This window comes from Kogia breviceps, chromosome 2 (genome assembly GCF_026419965.1).
Source record: "Kogia breviceps isolate mKogBre1 chromosome 2, mKogBre1 haplotype 1, whole genome shotgun sequence".
Lineage (NCBI taxonomy): Eukaryota > Metazoa > Chordata > Mammalia > Artiodactyla > Physeteridae > Kogia > Kogia breviceps.
This window is the reverse complement of record NC_081311.1, coordinates 17,871,525-17,888,414: the sequence shown is the minus strand read 5'-3', so window position 1 is coordinate 17,888,414 and position 16,890 is coordinate 17,871,525. Positions and strand designations below refer to the sequence as shown.

The 16,890-nt window shown below is 46.7% G+C and overlaps 1 protein-coding gene across 5 annotated transcripts in view; it reads left to right on the top strand.

The window, feature by feature from the left end:
* Positions 1–1,349: 1,349 nt before the first annotated feature.
* ACSL5 (acyl-CoA synthetase long chain family member 5) overlaps positions 1,350–16,890 on the top strand; it is a 52,626-nt gene continuing 37,085 nt past the window's right edge. Inside the window, exons 1-2 of one of the 5 annotated variants that reach the window (XM_067024677.1) lie at positions 1,350–1,730; positions 1,937–2,128. The gene's annotated coding sequence lies outside the window, so the exon portion shown is untranslated. Of the gene's footprint in view, positions 1,731–1,936; positions 2,129–4,590; positions 5,120–14,570; positions 14,734–16,890 lie in introns of those variants that run through there. The other 4 variants (XM_067024678.1, XM_059052079.2, XM_067024675.1 and 1 more) reach the window with 4 other exon arrangements.

Sequence of the window (16,890 nt, the reverse complement as noted above, 5' to 3'; positions counted from 1 at the left end):
CTGGAGGCCTGGGTTCTGGACTTCCCTCTCCTGCTAAGTTGATGCCTCACCCTAGCCGGCTGCTGCGCCTTTTGGGGTCTCAGGTGCCCTTGAGAATAAAGTTAAGGTGATTAGATCAGGTGATGCCCCCTCCACACCCGCACTCGTACCCACACGGGTCGTCTAGCTGGATGCTGTCAGCACTGACTCACACTTACCTAAAGGAGAAGAGAGAATGGCAATAACTCCTGCTGTCGTCAGAGCACCCTCCCTGGGTCTTGGCCCTCTCGCTGGTCTTGAGCAACACCTCTCTTCTAGAACACATCATGAGTTCTACTCTGTGTTAAGTTGTCCTCCCAACGGCAGGATCACCAGAGCCAAAATGACCCCATGCAGAGTTCCTTTGAACAGTTCAGTAGTTGAGCCCCTGGAAGGCGGGGTGGCTGCTTGGAGCAGTGGAGGTCCAAGAGTGTCCCCAAAGCAGCCGCCTCCACATCAACTGGAATTGTGAGAAATGCAGATTCTCAGGCCCAGGCCCACTGAATCAGAAACCCCAGCATAGGCCCAGCAATCAGTATAACAAGCTCTCCAGGGGACTGTCATGCTCACTGGAGTTTGGGAACAACTGGCTTGGAGCATCTCGCTCTCTGGCTAGTGAGGCGTCAGCAGGTGTTCAGTGGGTTGCTACTTAACACAAGTTGGCATTAATCCAATCAAGTGGGACCTCAGCCCCCATTTGCCATTGAGCTGTATCTTCTTTAGCCACCTCTTAGAAGCCTTTTCTTTCTGGTCCTACGGTAGGACTAGGGCTCCATGGCAAGAAGTGAGCTTACAGAGTCAATGCGCCTATGACCTGGATAAGAATCTGATAAGACCTCTATGTCATTGAGGTAGCCACTCCTCCAGACAGAGTCAGCAGGAAGTGGTATTGGTTTCTGATTTTGATATTGGCCGCCCGATCAAATACAGTGAGAAGAAACCGAATGCAGCATTTCCACGAATTTCTGCAGGCCTGATACTCTGAAAGCGTTCAAGTATTTGAGGTCTGCTAGTGGTGAAATGAACACTTAGCAACAAAGCAGCTCCATATGGGGGCAAATGCACTGTGGTGGTTGTCTGTGGGCCCGGGTCAGGTCTTACCTTGACTACTAACTGACTGCATGATTCTGAGTGATTTCTTTCACCTGAAAAGGCCTCATTGGCCTCACCTATAAAATAGAGATCACAAATGCTCTCCAGAGCCGCTTGCATCTCCATCCAGCATTTTTGTTTAGTGATGATGCCTTGCAGTCTTAAAGATTTTGGACTCGAGAATGGTGACTAGTGACTTTAAAATGGAAAGACAGAGGAGGATAGGCTGGACCATGATGCAACAGCAGCCCTGCTTCTTCCAGAGCTCGCTGAGTCGTGGGTGGTGTAGGCTGTATCCAAGATTCTGCATTCTAAATCCGACCCGGCTATGCCCGTCCTTCTGTCTAGATTCTAGAGTGATTTGCCTTATTTGATTGTCTTGGAGACATTGTAATTCTGTAGGGGTCACCGGCCCCTTCTAGAAGAAGGCTCATCTCTAAAATGCAGGCCTCTGCTTATCTGAATCTTAAAGTTATAGCTAGAGGCAGTTAGAGTGGTGTCTCATTTTTCTCTCCCCCCTAAACTCAAGGAGCACTTTTTTCCTCTTCCTGTCACAATCTCAAGGATTCTGCCCAAAAAGCAGGTGCAAAGCCCTGTCTAACCCCTCCGGTTTCCCTGAGGTATGGGCTTTATACAATGTTTTGCTTGTTAAATGTTAGCTTTCTGAGCTGAGGACTCTCTCTCTCTCTTTTTTTTCTTCCTCTAAAGCCCATTGCATAACAGCCTCCTGTTTTAAACTTTTGCCAAATCCTACACTTCTCACTGTCGGAGGTTACCACAAGTGTTTGAACAGGTAACTTCTACCTTTGAACTTCTATTGCAACAGGTTCAAAGGTTCCAGGAGAGCTGGTTAGCCACTCTCATTGGCTTCAGGTGTGGTCCCGACTCAGGCGCTGAGGAAAGGCATCATCACTAAAGGAAACGTCTGGACTCAGGAGCTGAATGCGGTGCTGACCGAGTACAGCCAGCTGTGAGGGCCCCGCTTCCTGGACCCCGGAAGTGAGAGTATTCTTACAAGGTAAGCTGCAATAATGCTACCTGCTCCATAGCTTATATGTTTATGAGAGAGCAGAGATAGGGGTGGCTGGGGAGAAGACAGTGGGCCGTGTGTCTATTCTCAGCCTAAGGCTCTTTCACAACATGAAATAACATTTGGCTGAGTAGTAATCTCAGCTGACTTGCGTGGGAGGCAAAGAAAAAATCAACTGAAAAGGGGGGTGGAGACATGGAAGGGGCTCTGAATGCTGGTAGGAGATGGACTTGGAAGAGAGAGTTGTTAATTTCACTAACTGCAAATAAAACAGACTTAAAAGCTTTAAAGGTTACAGCCAAAGCCAGGATGTGGGTCTCCTTCATCTTCCATTTAGAAATGTCTGTATCAATATGATTAGAAAGGCCATCCATCAGCTGCTGCTGACAGCCCTTCCCATTTGGAAGGGGGCAGGGAAGGGAACTCTTAACAGACTTTCTATCCCTTGCTGGTGTCTGTACAAGATATGTGACGTGCATTACCTCACTGGGTCGTTACCTCCTGTAAGGTAGGTGGTATAGTTCTCATATAATAGATGAATAATGTGCCTCTGGGCTTTTAAACAGCGCAGCCTGGGCTGCGTAGCTAAGGGGAGGTGGGGCAGGAATATGAGTCCTGATCAGTATGTCACCACAGCCTGCTGCATGATGCAGAATCCTTGGGGGCTGTGAAAACCTTCCATCATTCCCTCAAATCTTGGGGGTGTCCCTCATGCATGTAGGATTGAACAGGAATGCACCTGTAGATGCTAGAGCTTTAGAATGATCCAGACTCTTCTGTACTTGAGCATTTGATCCTGGAGGAAACCATCTTCTCCTGGCCCTAAGCTCTTCGTCGGGTTGGTAAAAGAAGACAGCACCCAGGGAAGAGCCCAGTAGCATTATAATGACTGAGACTTGACACCCACTCTGTCATCCTCTGCTCTTCGCTGAAGGGAGCTGCCCCTGTGGGAGGTGACCTTGGAAACTAAGCAAAGCCAAGGGTTCCTCCAGCCATGAGATGAACCTGAAGATGGAAAGGCAGAGGGGCACCCTCATCTTCCCATACTTCATCGTTCTCCCATGTCTAAAGTGGGCTCCCGTGAGGCCAAGGGACCAGCTCTTATGTTCCCTGAGATTGGGGCACAGCTCACTTTGGTTCTCATGGTTGGAGGCTTTTAGGCCCTCCTCTGTGTAGAGAAGGAGTCCCAATCTAACTCTAGTAAAGAGCTGAGCTCATGCTGGATTTACCTTGAGCCTTCTTTTTTTTTTTTTTTTTTTTTGCTGTACATGGGCCTCTCAATGCTGTGGCCTCTCCCGTTGCGGAGCACAGGCTCTGGACTCGCAGGCTCAGCGGCCATGGCTCACGGGCCCAGCCACTCTGAGGCATGTGGGATCCTCCTGGACCAGGGCACGAACCCGTGTCCCCTGCATCGGCAGGCGGACTCGCAACCACTGCGCCACCAGGGAAGCCCTTGAGCCTTCTTAAAGGAACCAAGGCTGGGGAAAGTGCTGCTTAATTGTGGGGTGTCTGGGAGGTGGTGGGGAGGGGTGGGGGCAGGAAGGGGCAGGAGAACTTGTTCTTTCTGCCTTCAAATCTGAGAATGGAAGCTCCCATGCCCTTCTGTGGCCACAGCCGTAGGTGAATCCAATGAGACTACCGCAGGTCCTGATGCCCTGTAGACCAACCCCCAAGACTCTTTCAGGGCGTCTGCACATTCAAAGCAATTTTTATTATAATACCAAGAAGTAATTTGTCTTTTCCACTGTCGTCGTCTCACGAATATACAGTGGCGTTTTCCAGAGGCTCCAAGATGCAGGATCAATCTGACAGCTAACGGCATGTGTGCTTGTGGAGCCCTGATTTTAAAATTTCCCAGTTGTAATCTGGGAGGTGAGGGAGGCAGCAGAATACATTTTTTAAAAATTATTTATTTATTTATTTTGGCTGTGTTGGGTCTTCGTTTCTGTGCGGGGGCTTTCTCCAGTTGCGGCGAGCGGGGGCCACTCTTCATCGCGGTGCGCGGGCCTCTCACTGTCACGGCCTCTCTTGTTGCGGAGCACAGGCTCCGGACGCGCAGGCTCAGTAATTGTGGCTCGCGGGCTTAGTAGCTCCGCGGCACGTGGGATCTTCCCAGACAAGGGCTCGAACCCGTGTCCCCTGCATCGGCAGGCGGATTCTTAACCACTGCGCCACCAGGGAAGCCCAGAATACATTTTTAATTAAAAATTTGAGGTACGAAAAGGATGTGTCAGAGGAAAGGAACAGATCTCCATGACTGTCCCTGTCGTTCCTGACGTGCTTGTTTTCTTGGCTTTATCAGCACTGCTTCGGGGACTGAGGCAGGCTCCCTGAGGACTGGAGAGTGGGTGACACAGTGCACGGCTGGCCGGCAACACTGGCCAGGCCAGGCTGGCCTCCAGGTTTCCCCCACGGTCTTGGGAAGGATGCGAGGGCCACGGTGCCCTGTGGCTGGACCTCCCTGTCCTGGGAACCCAGGGAGGGAGTCTCACCTCTCTGACACTGGTGGTCTGCAGGGGGCACCTCAGTCATCTCCGTCTGGTTTCTGGTCTTGGTTTAGCGGTAGTCAGACAAACAGGGAGAGTGTGAGTTGCGTGGATGCAGGCTGGCTTCTGTGTCAGCCGTTAGGGACTGATGGTAAAGGCTTTGAAACCGAGCCAGGAGAGCTTTAGCGGCTTTTCTCCTTCTGGTCAGAACGCTTCCACTTTCAGTTGTGAAAGAAAAACCAGGAAGTGAAGTCCCCGAGCACGTTAGAAGCTGGCCATGGCCTGACTCCTGACGCGGGGCAGCTCAGACAGGGGCCTGACGGCTCAGACGGCTCAGAACCGGGGACCCTCGGCCTGCAGAGATGCTCTGAAGCCCCTGTGACTCTGGAGGAACCGGGCGTGAGGGGAGAGGACAGGGACGCGTGCCACGAGGAACCCAGAGCCAGGAGGCCCCATTCACTGGAAGCACCAAGAGATGCGGCCCCCTCGCAGGGTAAGGGGGCAGCTGGAGGGGGTGTTGAGCAAGGGGTCTCGTGGGTATGGGGCAGAAGCCCAGGTGGCATCCTGACCCCCGGCTCTGGAGAATCTGCAGCTTGCTGTGTCACAGGCACGTGTCAGTACTCACTTTCTGCCTGGTCTCTAAGGGACTTCTTTAAACCCTCCTCATCAGGAGGGTGGAGGAGAAGGAGGAGTGTGGGGGAGTCCTTTCTCCTGCCTCTCTTGGGGGAGGGGAACCACCACCCAGACCCCTTTTTGTGCGCCTGAGCCTCTGCCTGTAGCTCGCCTGTGCTGCACTGGGGCTCGTCCTCAATTGTCCTGATGGATTTTCAGTCCTTCTGAGGGAAGAGCTGCCCGATGCGTGACTAATGGAATGGTTTCTGGATGAAGTTGGATCTGTCTTAAGGAGTAGGGCCACAAGTTGAATCTAAGATGAACTTGACCTTCAAGGAGTGAGTGTTGGAAAGGGACTCCATAGTTGGGGCTTACTACCTTCTGTGGGTATCCATCTTTTCGGTGATTTGAAAAGTGGGATTGGATCTATAGCTCCAGTTTGTAGGTAATTGGTATTCTCTAACAGAGGCAGTCTTTTTTTTTTTTTTTTTTTTTTTTCTGTACGCGGGCCTCTCACTGCTGTGGCCTATCCCTTTGCAGAGCACAGGCTCTGGACACGCAGGCGCAGCGGCCATGGCTCACGGGCCCAGCTGCTCCGTGGCATGTGGGATCTTCCTGAACCGGGGCACGAACCCATTTCCCCTGCATCGGCAGGCGGACTCTCAACCACTGCGCCACCAGGGAAGCCCCAGAGGCAGTCTTAAAAAATAATAGAATTAAATTAAACTAAATTTAATTTAAAAATAAAAGATTGGTTCAGTTAAAAAAAAAAAAAGGAATAATTGGTTTTGGTGACCCCTCCCTCTGTACTCCAGCGTGAGAGTTACTTTATTGTTGTCCCCTCCAACGGACAAGTGTTTGGGGTGAACACAGAATAGTCTTGGAAGAGACTTGGTATAAAATCTTGTAGGCATCACTTGTACGCTTGGCACAATAAAAGGGACAAAAACTGAAATAAAACAAGAGTCACAAATACGTATAGAAGAGGCAGGCAATAGAGCTAAGTAAAGTAGGTGATATGTAATAAGATGCAGGAGAGAGGCAAAATGCAAGGCAGGTGCACCCAGATAAACATACTCCAACTTAATGGGTTTTTTTCAAACATTATCCAGACCAAACAGAATGCTTCAGCCGATCATTTGTTGAGGTCCTGACCTGAAATAGTCTTTTCTCCCAACTTTTATTCTAACTCTCTGCGGGCAATAACACCTAAAATAATATCAGTGTATCATTGGGTGCCTAGGCCCTAAACCTGCAGTGGGGGCCACAGATGCTAGAGGAAGGCTGTGTGTCCAGGAAGGAGAAAGGAAGGAAGCTAAGGGGGAGGGGGAAGAGGAAGCCAGTTACGCACCAGCTCCTAGTGGGCACTCTGACATTTCATTAAGACAGTATTAGGAGATGGGTGGTTAAGAGAGGTGAAGCCACCTTCCCAAGATCACAAAGCATCCGGCTGTCAACTGGAACAGAAGCTCCAGTTGGTGTGATGTTAAAAACCGCGTTCCATCGACTCCTGTGTAGAGTTAATCTCTCTCTGGATTTCCTAGAAATTTTCATTTTTAAAAAGATTCTTATGTATGGTGACCTGGGCAGATATTGACTTCATATATTTATTAGAGACTTTTCAGGTTGACATTTTTCTAGAATGTAAATATTACAGCTACCATTCTTTCAATATTTACTGTGGGGCAGTGCTGTGCTTACTCTTTGGTTTGTTTTGTTTTGTTTACATTTATTTATTTAATTTATTTATTTTTGGCTGCATTGGGCCCTCGCTGCGTGTGGGCTTTCTCTAGTTGCAGTGAGCGGGGGTTACTCTTTGTCGTGGTGCGTGGGCTTCTCATTGTAATGGCCTCTCTTATTGCGGAGCATGGGCTCTAGGCGCACGGGCTTCAGTAGTTGTGGCTCGTGGGCTCAGTAGTCGTGGCTCGCGGGCTCTAGAGCCCAGGCTCAGTAGTTGTGGCGCACGGGCTTAGTTGCTCGTGGCATGTGGGATCTTCCTGGGCGAGGACCCTAACCCCTGTCCCCCGCATTGGCAGGCAGATTCGTAACCGCTGCACCTCCAGCGAAGCCCCAGTGCTTACTCATTTATGGGGTTTTTATCTTTTGATCTTCAAAGCAGTCCTATGAGGTTGGTATGTTTTTTTGTATACAGGGGAACCAAGGCTTAGAAATAAACTGGACACAGTATGAAGAGATTGGAGCTGGCATTTGAACTCTGGCTCATTTAGTTCTGAAGGCAAACTCTGCCTCCACTTCTGATGAGTCTAGTTTAGTGCATGGACCAGAGAATTAGAAACTGGGAGAAACTTTTTTCTTGCAAATCCTCCCACTTTCAAATCCATAGAAATGGAAAGTAGATTGATCCTTGGTTGCCAGGGATTGGGAGGAAAGAGGAATGGGGCGTAACTGCTTAAGGTACAGGATTTCCTTTGGGGATGATGAAAAGTGTTTTGAAACTAGATACAGGTGGTCAGTTGCACAACATTGTGAATGTACCAAATGCTGCTGAATTGTTCACTTTAAAGTGGTCAATTTTATGTTACGTGAATTGCACCTCAAAAAAAAAAAAAAACCCTCCCACCTCCAGGCAGGTGAATTCCTAAACCAGGATTTGGCGATATTTTTAGAAATCAGGAAGGTTTCTGTTTCTATCTGTCTCATATGCTTGGCTAGCATATGCACTGACCCTCATTTGGAGTGTGACCTCAGGTGACTCGTGTCTGGAGGCACCCTACGAGGGTGACATGGCCCCAGCAGCCCTGAGGTCAGCCGTCGCTGCTCTCGCTGCACTCTGCTATAATCACATCCCATTCTGTTTCTCCCCCATGTGACCATGCACCATGAGATCAGAAATGTACTCTCTCGTTCTTCCCCTGGCACTGAGCCTGGTATTTTCAGGCTCTTAATTCATGTCATTTGAATAAATACGAGTTTTGGAGTTTGGAAGGTCAGGCAGCCCTTGTACTGCTGTGGCGAAGCCATGGTACCAACCCTCTGTGGGGAAGCTTGTTGTAGATCTCTGGGTCTCCATGGGTCACTCTACTCTAAGAGTTGTGAGGTTGCGAGTGGCTTGTGGGAGGATGCAGGGGTGCGGTAGGGCTGAGGGAGATGTCGGGGTCAGAGCTCAGAGGTGGACCATGTGATCCCCAACTAGAAATCCTCTGTTTAAATAGAAATGAGGAGTTGTTAAGACGTTTGTATGTAAGTCGAAGGGCAGTTATACTACAAAGATCATGACCATCTCTTCTCTTTGGGGACATCTCGAAATAGAACATCTGATATTGACAAGGAGTTAGAAACTGACTTAAGTGGAAGAGGGGAAAAGAGAGCTCATCTTCACTGAGGGCTTCTATGTGCTGGACAGCATACTGGAAAGTCTACCCATAGTATCCCCTTTTTTTTTTTCCTGTGGTACACGGGCCTCTCACTGTTGGGGCCTCTCCCGTTGCGGAGCACAGGCTCCAGATGCGCAGGCTCAGCGGCCATGGCTCACGGGTCCAGCCGCTCCGCGGCATGTGGGATCCTCCCGGACCGGGGCACGAACCTGCGTCCCCTGCATCGGCAGGCAGACTCTCAACCACTGCGCCACCAGGGAAGCCCCATAGTATCCCTTTTAACTAGAGATAATTACGTACCCCTTCTGGTGTGCCGTGGAGGGAAACTGATGCTCAGTGACATTAAGTAAATGTCCCAGGGCCACATATCTGGTCCGTGGTAGGGCTGTTGCTCTGGTACCTGGAAAGGCAATGGCCTTAAATGTTTGCCACTGGCAATGAGACTATTGGGAATAAAGCTGCTTGTTGACACACTGAATCTGGTGACCCCTGACTTGCCCGACCAGGTAGTGAGTGGGCTGATTCTGCAGAGACCTCTTTCACAGCCCCCTGCATCAGCCTGTCTTTATCCTGGCCTGGGTGATGGGGTCCTAGCACTTTGTCCAGCCTATCTTTATACAGGCTCTTATCAACTCCAGGGGATGGTACTGGTTCTCCTGACCTCAGCACTCTTATGATTCACTTGGTCAGCAATAGGCTTGGGAGGCCTTTGGGAATGTTTACTGAGACAAGAATTTCCTCAGGGTAGAGCTGCTGGACTATGACTTGTTGGAAGCCCAGTAGTCGATCAAGGTTGACTAAGTCGATCTAAGATCCAGTGGGATTTGTCACTGCCTGTCACCAGCCTATGAGTGGCCCAGCAGCTATCCTGTGTGATCTTCATGGACTGAGTGAAGAGAATTTGGGCATTTGACTTCATGAAGGCTTTCCTGATAAATCCCACCCCACCAAGGCCTGGCACCCCAAGGCTCTCTGGTGTTTGTGAACCAAATGACTCCAGTGGTGTAACGTCTATACCAGGCCCCAGACACTGTCTTACTCAGCCCTTTGGAGGCTTTGTCTTTTTTCCCTTTCAACTAAAATGGGTCCTCTGATGGTCCTCTATCTCCATCGGACATGACACGCTTGTCCCACTTTGGTGCCTCTGACCGTGCTGCACCTCTCACCACACATCCGGGTATTCCTCTTCCTCTCCTCTACTTAGGTTTATCCAACCTAATATGGTGACTGCTCTCTCCATGGAAAAGTAGATGGAGAGACACAGACAACAATGGAGAAAGATCGTTTGGTGACAGTGACCTTGGTTGGAATCATAGTTGGGGGTCTTAGCAGCCATTGGCCTCCTGGTGGAGTAGTCATCCTTGATTGACCCTGGACATAGGACTCTTGTTGATACAGCCAGGGGATCAAGGACCACACATCCTTGAGGGTCTAGTGCTCCTTAGACCACCTCCACCTACTCCAGTCTGCACTGGCCTCTCCCTTCTTCATATTCATTAGCTCATCTTGCACGCTGAATCCTTGTATAAGTGATTTGAGTGTTCGATGGACCCATAAGTCCCCAGAGGGCAGGAGCCGTGCCTTCTAAGTGTTTGGCCCTTTGCACACGCCACAGTGCTGGGCATACACTGAGTCTAAGATCTTGGTTTGCCTTATTCAAAGGAAATTATATGTAAATTTAAAGGGCAGAGGGTAAATGTATCTCTTGCCACATACATACTTTCTCCAGTATGTATGGAGCAGATGCTCCCAAAGCTGAGGTACATTCCACAGAGCATTTGTTTCCTGCCTGGGGAATTGGCTTTATCCCCTACTGGACTGTGAACTCTGGGTGTAGTTTCCCCATGCTGGACACACTGCCTGGCACGTAGTAGGTGCTCCTATATTCAAATGCTTGTAGGATGAGTGAACCTTGACCTCACTCGGGTTGGGTTGCTTACTGTGGCCCTTGCTATAGCAGGAAGTCCGGCTGTGGCATTTTCTGAGGAGGGCTCGGCTGCTCTCCCCACCCCGCCGACCCCCCACAGGGTCTAGGCACACACTGTGTCATTGCGGGGTTGAGTTCTGCAACCTGTTTCCTTCCGTAGACTCCCCTCCCTAGGTGCCTTTCTCTGAACTTGTGCTAATGGTGAGCGAAAGGGGAGGGTGACTCGATGGCATTCGGTGGGTTCCCACCGTGTCTCGGGCACAGTGCTGCATTAAGATAGCCTCTGCCTGGGACTGCTCACAGCTCAAATTGTCAGCTGAGCCCCAGGAACCCCCGAGACCCGAACCCAAGGAAAGAGCTGATCTGACTCCTACAGCTTTTCCTGTGCTATTCAGTAGCAAAGATATCACCAGTGGATAAGCATCGAAACCCTGAGGCTTCATTGACGGTTATGTTTGCTGGTGGGTCAGGGAACTTTCCCAAGCCTAGACCTCACCCTCTCTCTGCCAGCCGCCTGACAAACTGGAACTGTTGGGTGTGGCCTAGGAAAAACAAATGTGGGAAGATTAGTATCTCGTCCCTGTTTTTTCGGCTTTTATTTTTTAAGATTTTTTGATGTGGACCATTTCTAAAGACTTTTTTGAATTTGGTACCATATTGCTTCTGTTTTATGTTTTGTTTTTTCTGGCCCTGAGGCATGTGAGATCTTAGCTCCCTGACCAGGAATCGAACCTGCACCGCCTGCATTGGAAGGTGAAGTCCTAACCATTAGACCACCAGGGAGGTCCCTCTGTTTCCTGTTTTAGTTATTTAAGCACTCACAGAATCCTTCCGGGGTGTGGAAATGACTGCTTCGCCACCCTTGGGGTTTTAACAGGGGTCCCCTTTGATAATGCCGTCTCCCTGCTTGGCCCCACGTGAATGACCCCATGGAGGTGACAAGGAAGCCCTTTCCCATCTGCCTGGGGACATCCCATGGGGTGTGTGCTTCAGAGCACGCTGGGTGCCAGGCCCCCAGGGGAGGAGAGCCACTCAGGCCTGGGAACCCGGCCCTGCTTGGTGGAGAAAGCTAGTGCCAGGTGGTGGCCTCAGCACACAGGCGCTGGTGAGTGGCTGAGAAGTTATCTGTAGGCTCGTAGGTTGGGATGTTACACGAGCCTCTGTTCTCAGCAACTGCTGAGAATGTTGAAAGATGCACTTTCGGGTCCCCTTTGGCCCCATGACTCAACCTTCACCTTTGGTTTCTTACCCACTAAGGGAATGAATGAAAAACGTTTCCACCCTCAGAGCTGCCATCCAGAGTGGCTGGTAACATGAGTGCAGAGAAAAGGCTACTGATGGAATGTGGCTTTAGTGGTGGGAGAGCTGTACTTCTAGAAATGAGGGTGAGGCTGTATTCTCAGGTGTAGTCACATGAAATGCCACCAACCAAGGTGGTAGAACTTTCTAAGTCAGCTGACTTAGTCAGAAGTGGGATAACTCAGAGTTGTTCATTTTACGTTTTTTTTTAAATAAAGCATGCATATTACAGATTAAATGATACATCCTCTCAAGTGTTACCGTCCCGATGATACCTACTGTAACCGCCCTAATTAAAATTCACCCGCTGCTGTACCCTCAATCCTCTTTCCCTAATATAGTTTTTATTCCACAGTATCCTATAATCTAGTTCTTGTTCAGGCTTGTCGCCAAACTCCCAATAAAATACAACCCCACAAGAGCAGGGTTTCACTGCCATATCCCCAGCACCTAGAATGATGCTGATGATATACAGTGAAGCCCTTAAATATCTTTGGCTGAATGACTGAAGACTCAAAACTTTCTGGACAATCCATTCATAATTTCTTCAGTCTGTCTTTTCCTATGAGGATTATTCTTTCAGAAACACAAAAGCATACACTACACTGTCCAAGCGTTTTTTTCCTTTCTACTTGGTAGTATTTCACATAGTTCTTTCCTTATCAGTATATACAGACCTGCTTTATTCTCCTCACTACCTGCCAAGAATTCCATTGTGTGGAAGTGCTATAATTTATCTGGTTAATCTCCTATCAAGGAAGGCTTTCCGGGTTTCTGACATTATCAGCAATCCTACAGATTAATAATGATGAACAGAATACCTCATACCTGAGCCCATGAGTCAGGCTTTGTTCTCAGCACCATACAGGTACATGAACTCCTTTAATCATGGTGACAGCCTTATGAAGGAGATACTAGTATTGCCATTTTACGGATGAGAAAACACACAGAAGTTATCTACGCTAGGTCACAAAGCTGACCACAGACAAGGATTGAGCACAGTGTGACACAGAGTCCATATTCCTAACCGGTGCCTCAAATAGCCATTTAAAGTGATAAACTTTTTATTGAACCGATGTCTTTCTATGGAATAAATTACTAGTAGAGTCATTAGGTCAAAGGGAACACATTTTAAATCGTGGTAGTGGGCAATTGGCACATCCCTGCGGAGGCTGCCCCAAGTTTATGTCTTCGTGATTGATAGTGCATTTTGTACTGTTTCATCACCGCTAATCTAAATGATGGGGAAAAGGCATTTCATTTAAATTTGCCTTTTTAAAAACTATACGTGAAGTTGCATGTCTCTCCCTGGTTTTAAGTAACCTGTTTGTTTTGCCATGAACTTTCTGGTCATGCCCTCTGCCCTTGGTTTTACTGGGTTGTATTTTGTTTTTCATTGACTTCTATGCATTTCTACTGAGGAAATGAGCTCTTTGCCTCTGTGGAATATTTGATATCTTTCCCAGTTTATCTTTGACTTTTGTCTCTGGTATCTGTTCTGCAGGGCAAATATCTTTTAAAGTTTTGTGTAGTCAAAGTTGCCAACATTTTCCTTTTATAGGTTCTAGGTTTTGTGTCTGTCTTGAGTCTTCCTCATGCCAAGATTATAAAAAACAATTCTCCCATACTTTTTATCCTCAAATACTCTCATGGTTTTCAATGTTTTATATTTAGTCTTTGATCCATCTCCAATGTATTTTTGTTTTAGGGGTAAGACAGTAATCAACTTTTGGTATTCTCTCTGAATGGCTAGTCACTTGTCTCAACACATTGATTGTAAGTGAAAAAACTCTATCTTGATTTGGACTGCAGTTTAGTATATGATAATAGCATCCACTGGGAGTATTTCAGGATTATCTCATCACATAGATTTGTCTATTTATGACCAATAGAAAACTTCTATAGCTCCACAGTAAGCAAATTTGGTAATGTTTGGGTAAGCTCTCTGCTACCCACCCAATTCTGGTTACTTTTCAAAAACTTTCGGATTATTTTTGTAAGTTTTATTTTTCTGGGTGAACTTTAACTTTTTAATTTCCCGAGAAAATCCTGTTGGTCTTTATTAGGGTTGCATTAAATGTATAAATTTATTTAGGGAGATTGAACCCCTTAACTATTTCAAGTATGTCTTTCCATTATTCAAGCCTTTTTATGTCCCTCGGATGTGAACTTTTTAAATGTAGGTTTTACACATTTATTCTTATATACACTATTGGGAATGGCACCTTTTCCATTATTTTCGAGTTATTTATTTGCACAAAATATAGGAAAGCTATCGACTTTCTGGCTACTGATTTGGTAACTGGCCACCTTACTGAAATAGCTCATGGTTTCTAATTGCCTCTTATTTCTTTAGAGAGATTTTAGGATTCCCTTCTCAGCAACTTTTTTTTAATTGGGAAATATGACAATAAATTTTATCTTAGATATAACTGAATGTTGGCCATTTCTGACTCATTTAAGATAACATGGGTAGCTGAGGTTTACCCTCCTTAGGAACCAATGCTTTTCCATTTTTTTAATTTTGTATTGAAATATAGTTGATTTACAATGTTGTGCTAGTTTCAGGTATACAGCAAAGTGATTCAGTTATACATATATATAAACATATATATTCCTTTATTACATTCTCTGCCAATATAGGTTATTACAAGATACTGAGTATAGTTCCTTGTGCTATACAGTAGGTCCTCATATCAGCCTTTTCTCTGACTAAGTTTTGCGAGAGGGGATTGTTGTCTCAAATCATGTTATGTTTTATTTCTTATTAGAAGAAAACTCCATGTGCTACAGAAGAGTAAACTGGTGTTAAGGAAAGGTGAAAACTCCTTAGCTCCAGAACTCTGAAAAAGCTGGGTGAAGGATCTTGCAATAGAACTCTTACCTGGTTCACATTCATTGCATATAAAGGAAAAGGTTATCAGATCCTCCCAGGTATGCTCATGAGGCTATTGGTTTGTAATGTCCTATTGACTTGTTGCCATTTCTTTGGGGTTTGCCTATACATATTAACTACGCAATTAAGGAATGATATGGAGGGTTCCTAAATTGGAGGTGGCAGAAATTTAGGGAAATAACAATGGAGGCTGGATTAGAACTTAAAGCCCAATCAGGAAAGCAGAACTTTCATACGCAGCCTCCATGATAACACACAGGCCCCTTTGGAGTCATTATGAGTTGAGAAGATTTGTGACATAGTGTCTAGGAGAGAGTAAGTAATTCAGTATGGAAGAATGTGTTAATTAACTGTGGATAAGAACTTGGGGACTCTGGTCTCCCTTTTAATGAACTTTCTATGACCAGAGAATGAGCCCATACATGCAAGAGAACAGAAAACCAATTAAGTCCAAATGAGTGTGCCACTTTCTAGAAGGCAGAGATTTTTAAAGCTTATAATTGCAATCTAGATCTCATTATTGAATAGAAAATAATTTGTTCTTCAAGACTAAAAGCAAAGATAATTAGTCTTATTGTCCTTTGAATTCCAAAAACCCAAGGCAACAGAATCACGTATTTCTAGGCTGAACCTTTTACCCACTGAACACTGTAGATGACTTCATTTGATAAGATCCATCCTGCAGATTCTTCCAAGCCTGGAGGAGTACACTGATCCTGACTGGTTTTTGATATATGTTAGGAATACATCATTTCACCATCCATCATCCCGAACCGAATACCCTGCCAAAATATTGATCAGGAATACCTATCTCAAGATTGTCCGGAGTGACTTTTGATGATTTAAGATTGGAGAGTTTGGGGGTGGGAGAGTTTTATTAAGGGAAAAGTGGGTCAACTGAGAGTATTTGGAACAGATAATTCGGAACTAGAAAACTGCTCATTTTTTAAGGAACCACTTATTGAAAGTGTACTCTGTGCCAGGCATGGTGAAGGCATTGGAAGCACAGCAGTGAACAAAACAAAAATCCTTGTTCCAATTAAAGCATCAGTTCAGTAGGGGCTATGGACCATAATGCACCAGGACTATTTCAGATAGCAAACAGTGACATGGAGAAGAGAAAGCAGGGTCCATGATAGTGACTGAGGTGGAAAGGGCAATATTAAATAGGGTGATCAGAGAGAGCCTCTGAGGAAATGACATTGGAGTTGAGATCAGACCTACAAGCGACACACAACCATTTCAGATCTGGGGAACAGTGTTTCAGGCAAAAAGAAGAGCAGATACAGAGACCCTAAGATGGGAGTGGACTTATGCTTGAAGAGCAGAATACACAGCAGAAAAATAAAATTTTTACGTGAAAGGGACTATCAAAAGATAAATTATTGATAGACTATAGGGATATTCTGAAAGATTCATAGCAATAAACCTAGTTGACCAAAAACATGAATATTAGAGTAGAAGGGGGTCATTTAAGGACTTTATCCAAGGAAAATGAGACAATGAAGACATGCTGCCCCAAATCTTCAAAGGAGCAAAACCCAAAGCTAATTATGGGGTGGTCATAACCTAGGTACCAACGCTGGTCCTGGGAGCTTGCAGGTAGGTATGAAGGCAGGAGGTGTCCTTCAGCAAGCTTGGGAATTCAACATGTCAGGAGCCAGATGAGTAATGCTGGCTGTGGCCATTCAAACCACAGAGGAAGTGAGGGCCCTGGAGAGTGAGTCAAGGGGAAGGGCTGAGGACAGATGGGCATCCCGGGGTATGGGACTAAGGCGTGTCACTATTACCACAGCAGAAAGTGGAGGAAGCTTTCCACTTGGGGCCACTCCGTAGCTTGTTCAACCATCTGTAGATAACCTCAAACAAGAACTCCCAGATACAGTGTAACACAGCTCTCCTTCCTCTTTTCTTTACTGCTATTGCACTTGTCCCTACTCCATTCTTTCCCAACTGGGAGTGACATTAAGGGAAGAGGAAAAACTTGCAGGGGTTCCGTGGAGTGACCGATCCAGAATTGTAATTTGAGTGACACAGGACACACGACGAGAGAGATGGTGGCTTCTCCCCTTGTTTACTTGAACGTATCTGGAAATGTTCATAGTTTCTAAAGTTTAGAATGGCAACCAGTCCAGTACTGGTGTAACCTGAAGGTCTTGCCTTCTCTCAGACCCTTGGTTTCTCCCATTTAAACA